Here is a 7100-nt window from a genome sequence, read left to right on the forward strand (position 1 = left end):
TTGACTGTCCTTCTGTCAGAGTATAGGTAACCAGGTTTGAGCCACTGTTAGCCCCCATCAGGATCTTTTCTCCAAGCTGCAAAGCTTGATTTCTTTGAGACCAAGTTCTGATACCAATTGATGGTAATCAGTGGCTAAGAAAAGGGGGGTTGAATCTTAGCCCTTTTTGTTGAATAATACTTTCTGCCTTTTAGAATATCTTTAGGAGATTTTTCTGATTTTTGTCTCATAACCAGTCAAGAGACATTTTCTTTTTGTCTCGTAACCAGTCAGGAGATATTTTTCAATTTTATCTCCTACGCAACAGAAACAGAGATGGAGTAGAAGAGAAAGAGAGAATCACACCAAAAAGTATCCGGGTTCAGCTGCTAAGTGCAATGCAGCCTACATCCAGTCTCCATCACGACTGTGACAGAATTTCACTATAATCATCTGATTACAGACACCAATTCTTTCCCAGGAACTACCCATTCCTATCCGGGACAAGTCCAGAATCTATCCCCAAAACTGAACTTGACTTGGTCACCTACCAAGCTTTCAACTGCTAAGTGCTAACCCAACTTGCAAGGGGATTCCCACAGAATCATGATACACAACATATAGATGTACAAAGGGCCTTTGATGAGCGGATAATTTATACCCTTATTGGCATTGTTTTTACATAGTTTTTAGTATGTTTTAGCTACTTTTTATTATATTTTTATTATTTTTGATGCAAAAATCACATTTCTGAACTTTATTATGAGTTTGTATATTTTTCTATAATTTCAGGTATTTTCTGGCTAAAATTGAGGGACCTGAGCAAAAATATGATTCAGAGGCTGAAAAAGGACTGCAGATGTTGTTGGATTCTGACCCTCCTGTACTCGAAGTGGATTTTCTGGAACTACAGAAGCCCAATTGACGCTCTCCCAATTGCGTTGGAAAGTAGACATCTTGGACTTTCCAGAAATATATAATAGTCCATACTTTGTCCGAGATTTGATGGCCCAAACTGGAATCTAAATGCCCACTATTGACTATTTTCTGGAGTAAAACGCCCAAACTGGCACCAGAACTGGAGTTAAACACTCAAACTGGCACCAAAGCTGGCGTTTAACTCCAAGAATGGCCTATGCACGTGTAAAGCTCAATGCTCAGCCCAAGCACATACCAAGTGGGCCCTGGAAGTGGATTTCTGCACTATTTGCACTTAGTTACTTATTTTCTATAATCCCTAGTAACTAGTTTAGTATAAATAGCACTTTTTACTATTGTATTAGGGAGCTTATACCATTTTTCACATTTGGAGAGGCTGGCCATTTAGCCATGCCTAGACCTTCTTCTCTTATGTATTTTCTACGGTGGAGTTTTTACACCTCATATATTAAGGTGTGGAGCTCTACTGTTCTTCATGAATTAATGCAAGTACTATTGTTTCTCTTTCAATTCACGCCTACTTCTCCAAGATATACTCTCGTACTTAATTCAGTTAAGTCAGAATGAAGGGGTGACCCGTGACAATCACCCACTATCTTTGTTACTCGCTTAGCCAAGATCCGCGTGCCTGACAACCACAAGCGGTCTACATGATGTTCAACGTAGTCATTGGATGACAAACGGAGTATATTCTCTTGGGTCTCTAATACACAGACCGAGTCTGTGAGATTAGGATCTTCGTGGTATAGGCTAGAACCATTGGCAGCATTCCTGAGATCCGAAAAGTATAAACCTTGTCTGTGGTATTCCGAGTAGGATCTGGGAAGGGATGACTGTGACGAGCTTCAAACATGCAAATGTTGGGTGTAGTGAAAGTGTGCAAAAGGATAAGGGTCCTATTCCGATGCTAGTGAGAACCGACAGATGATTAGCCGTGCGGTAGCTGTACCTGGTATTTTCATCTGAGACGAGAAATCCGAAAGTTGATTAGCCGTGCAGAGATTGTACCTGGTATTTTTCATCCGAGAGGATCATACAGCTTGCCATGGAAGGGAGCATGCTTGGTTGGAAGAAGACAATAGGAAAGCAGAGGTTCAGAAGCAACAAAGCATCTCCAAACGCTTATCTGAAATTCCCACCAATGAATCACATAAGTATCTCTATTTTATTTATCTTTTAATTATCTAAACCTCATAACCAATTGAATCCGCCTGACTGAGATTTACAAGATGACCATAGCTTGCTTCAAGCCGACAATCTCCGTGGGATCGACCCTTACTCGCGTAAGGTTTATTACTTGGACGACCCGGTGCACTTGCTGGTTAGTTGTGCGGAGTTGTGAAAAGTGTGAATCACAATTTCGTACACCAAGTTTTTGGTGCCGTTACCGGGGATTGTTCGAGTTTGAACAACTGACAGTTCATCTTGTTGCTTAGATTGGGTAATTTTATTTTATGTTTAAGTTTTTTATTTTTATTTTCGAAAAATTCAAAAAAAAATTATTCTTCAGAGCTTTTAAGAATGAATTCTAGAGCTTCTTGAGATATGTTGAAGCCTGGCTGGCTGTTAAGCCATGTCTAATCTTTTGGACCGAGGTTTCCACTTTCCATTGTAGAAAGGACAAGTCTGTATTTATTTTGCTAAAGCTTGGCTGGCCATTTGGCCATGTCTAATTCTTTTGGACCGAAACTTTAGACTAACATTGCACGAATCCTGGAATTCTTATTAAAAATTTTGAATTTCTTTATTTTCCTTTTCCAAAATAATTTCGAAAAGTATACAAAAAAAATTAATAAAATGATAAAACCAAAAAAAAAATTGTGTTTCTTGTTTGAGTCTTGTGTCAAATTTTAAGTTTGGTGTCAATTGCATGTTTTAATTCTTCTTTAATTTTTGAAAATATATGCATTGTGTTATTCTTTGATCTTCAAGTTGTTCTTGATGATTTTCCTTGTTTGATCTTTAATTTTTCTTGTTTTGTGTCTTTTCTTGTTTTTCATATGTGTTTTCGAATTCATAGTGTCTAAACATTAAAAATTTTCAAAAATATGTTCTTGATGTTCATCATGATCTTCAAAGTGTTCTTGGTGTTCATCTTGACATTCAAAGTGTTCTTGCATGCATTATTTGTTTTGATCTTAATTTCTTATGTTTTGGGTCATATTGTTGTTTTTCTCTTTCTTCATTAATTAAAAAAAATCAAAAATAATATCTTTCCCTTATTTTACTCATAAATTTCAGAATTTTGGGTTGATTTAGTAAAAAAATTTTAATTTTAGTTGTTTCTTGTTAGTCAAGTCAAAATTTTAATTTAAAAATTTTATCTTTTCAAATCTTTTTCAAAAATCAAATCTTTTTCATTTTTCTTCTTAGTATTTTCGAATTTCTTAAATAAATTTTCAAAATCTTTTTCTTAATTTTATTTCATAATTTTTGAAATTATTGCTAACATTTAATGTTTTGATTCAAAAAAAATTTCAAGTTTGTTATTTTTCTGTTAAGAAAGGTTCAATCTTTAAATTCTAGAATCATATCTTTTAGTTTCTTGTTAGTCAAGTCATCAACTTTAATTTTCAAAATCAAATCTTTTTAAATTTCTTTTTCAAATCTTTTTCAAAATAAATTTCAATCATATCTTTTTCAAAACTTAATTTCAAAATCTTTTTCTAACTTCTTATCTTTTCAAAATTTATTTTCAAATCTTTTTCCATTAACCACTTGACTTGTTTGTTTTTATTTTAAAAAGTTTACTATTTCTTATCTTTTTCAAAACCACCTAACTACTTTTCCACTTCTAATTTTCGAAAATCACTAACCACTTTTTCAAAATTCTTTTTAATTAACTAATTGTTTTAAATTCTAATTTTAATTTATTTCCTTTCTTAAATTTTGAATTCTAACTTATAATTAAAATAAAAACAAAAAATATTTTTCTTTTCTTTTAATTAATATTCGAATACTCTCTCTCTCATCTCTTTCTATTTATTTTATTTATTTACTAACACTTCTCTTCTACTCATAATTCAAACCCTCTCCGTTTCTCTATGTTCGAATTCCTCTTATTCTCTCTCTACCTCATTCTTCTATTCTTCTATTCTTATACTCACATAAACGAATCTCTATACTGTGACATAGAGGATTCCTCTTCTTTTCTGTTCACTTCTTTTTCATATGAGCAGGAACAAGGATAAAGACATTCTTGTTGAAGCTGATCCTGAACTTGAAAGGACTCTAAAGAGGAAGCTAAGAGAAGCTAAATCACAACACTCTGGAGAGGATCTTACAGAAATTTTTGAAAAAGAAGAAGACATGGCAGCCGAAAACAACAACAATGGTGGAGATGCAAGGAAGGTGCTTGGTGACTTTACTGCACCAACTTCTGACTTCTATGGAAGAAGTATCTCAATTCCTGCAATTGGAGCAAACAACTTTGAGCTTAAGCCTCAATTAGTTTCTCTAATACAACAGAATTGCAAGTTTCATGGACTTCCATTGGAAGATCCTCATCAGTTCTTAGCTGAATTCTTGCAAATCTGTGATACTGTTAAGACCAATGGGGTTAATCCCGAGGTCTACAGACTTATGCTTTTCCCTTTTGCTGTAAGAGACAGAGCTAGGATATGGTTAGACTCACAACCTAAAGAAAGCCTGAACTCTTGGGAAAAGTTGGTCAATGCTTTCTTGGCCAAATTCTTTCCACCTCAAAAGTTGAGCAAGCTTAGAGTGGAAGTCCAAACCTTCAGACAGAAGGAAGGTGAATCCCTCTATGAAGCTTGGGAAAGATACATGCAATTAATCAGAAGGTGTCCTTCTAACATGCTTTCAGAATGGAGCATCTTATGTATATTCTATGATGGTCTGTCTGAATTGTCCAAGATGTCATTGGACCACTCTGCTGGTGGATCTCTTCATCTGAAGAAGACACCTGCAGAAGCCCAGGAACTCATTGAGATGGTTGCAAATAACCAGTTCATGTACACTTCTGAAAGAAATCCTGTGAATAATGGGATAACTCAGAAGAAAGGAGTTCTTGAGATTGATATTCTGAATGTCATATTAGCTCAGAATAAAATATTGACTCAGCAAGTCAATATGATTTCTCAGAATTTGACTGGAATGCAAGCTGCATCCGGTAGTACTAAAGAAGCTTCCTCTGAAGAAGAAGCTTATGACCCTGAGAATCCTGCAATGGAAAAGGTGAATTACATGGGAGAATCCTATGGAAGCACCTATAATCCTTCATGGAGAAATCATCCAAATTTCTCAAGGAAGGATCAACAGAAGCCTCTACAAGGCTTCAATAATAATAATGGTGGGAGAAATAGGTTTGGCAATAGCAAGCCTTTTCCATCATCTTCTGAGCAACAGACAGAGAATTCTAAGCAGAGCCTCTCTGACTTAGCAACCATAGTCTCTGATCTATCTAAGACCACTCTCAGTTTTATGACTGAAACAAGGTCCTCCATCAGAAATTTAGAGGCACAAGTGGGTCAGCTGAGTAAAAGAGTTACTGAAATTCCTCCTAGTACTCTCCCAAGCAATACAGAAGATAATCCCAAAAGAAAGTGCAAGGCCATAATTATATCCAAAGTGGCCGAACCTGGAGAGAGTAAAAAGGCAGTGATTTCCAGTGAGAAAGACCTTGCTAGACGGCCACTGACCACTAAGGAGTTCCCTATTGAGGAACCAAAGGAATCTGAGACTCATACAGAGACCATAGAGATTCTACTGAACTTACTGTTGCCATTCATGAGCTCTGATGAGTATTTCTCCTCTGAAGAGGATGAAGATATTGTTGAAGAGCAAGTTGCTCAGTATCTAGGAGCAATCATGAAGCTGAATGCCTAGTTATTTAGTAATGAGACTTGGGAGGATGAACGTCCATTGTTCATCAATGAACTAAATGCCTTGGTTCAACTGAAATTACCTCAGAAGAAACCGGATCCCGGAAAATTCTTAATACCCTATACCATAGGCACCATGACCTTTGAGAAGGCACTGTGTGACCTGAGGTCAGGTATAAACCTCATGCCACTCTCTGTAATAGAGAAACTAGGGATCTTTGAGGTACAAGCTGCAAGAATCTCACTAGAGATGGCAGACTGATCAATGAAACAGGCTTATGGACTTGTAGAGGATGTCTTAGTGAAGGTTGAAAGCCTGTACATCCCTGCTGACTTTATAATCCTAAACACTGGAAAGGATGAGGATGAATTAATTATCCTTGGAAGACCCTTCCTAGCTACAGCAAGAGCTGTGATTGATATGGACAGAGGAGAGTTAGTCCTTCAATTGAATGAGGACTACCTTGTGTTTAAGGCTCAAGGATCTTCTTCTATAACCATGGAGAGGAAGCATGAAAAGCTTCTCTCAATACAGAGTCAAATAGAGCCCCCACACTCAACTTCTAAGTTTGGTGTTGGTAGGCCACCATTAAGCTCTGAGTCTCTGTGAAGCTCTCTAAGAGCTCACAGTCAAGCTATTGACATTAAAGAAGCGCTTATTGGAAGGCAACCCAATGTTATTTAATTATGTTTAATTTCATAGACATTTGTTTTCCATTGTTATTTTATGTTTTCTTTAGGTAGATGATCATGTGAAGTCATAAAAACAGCTGCAAAATTAAAGCAAAATCAAAAACAGCATCAAAAATAGCACACCCTGGAGGACAGGCTTATTGGCGTTTAAACGCCAGTAAGGATAGCAGAATGGGCGTTTAACTCCCAGTCTGGCAGCATTCTGGGTGTTAAACGCTAGAATTGGCAGGCAGACTGGCGTTTAACGCCAGAAAAGGGTGTCTGGTGTCTGGCTGGCGTTAAACACCAGAATTGGCAGACAGACTGGCATTTAACACCAGAAAAGGGCATCAGCCTGGCGTTTAACACCAGAAAAGGTAGCAGAATTGGCATTAAACGCCAGAAATGGCACACAGAGGGCGTTTAAACGCCAGAATGGTGCAGGGAGCAGAATTCCTTGACACATCAGGATCTGTGGATCCCACAGGATCCCCACCTACCCCAACTCTTCTTTCCTCTTTTTCACACCTTTCTATAACACTCTTTCCCAAATACCCCTCACCATTCACCTATCAAATCCTACCTTCTTCCCCACAATCTCTTCACCACTTACATCCATCCACTCTTCCCCAAAAACCCATCATAAAACCCCACCTACCTCACCAT

At 37.1% G+C, this 7100-nt stretch overlaps 1 non-coding gene across 1 annotated transcript; it reads right to left on the reverse strand.

Moving 5' to 3' along the window:
- Window positions 1–4632: 4632 nt before the first annotated feature.
- On the reverse strand, window positions 4633–4740 carry LOC148553754 (small nucleolar RNA R71). Its single transcript, XR_015893882.1, has one exon. It is a non-coding gene; the product is annotated as a small nucleolar RNA R71 (small nucleolar RNA).
- Window positions 4741–7100: the final 2360 nt, after the last annotated feature.

The sequence above is a fragment of the Arachis ipaensis genome, chromosome B7 (assembly GCF_059453495.1).
Source record: "Arachis ipaensis isolate K30076 ecotype BB chromosome B7, ASM5945349v1, whole genome shotgun sequence".
Taxonomy (NCBI): domain Eukaryota; kingdom Viridiplantae; phylum Streptophyta; class Magnoliopsida; order Fabales; family Fabaceae; genus Arachis; species Arachis ipaensis.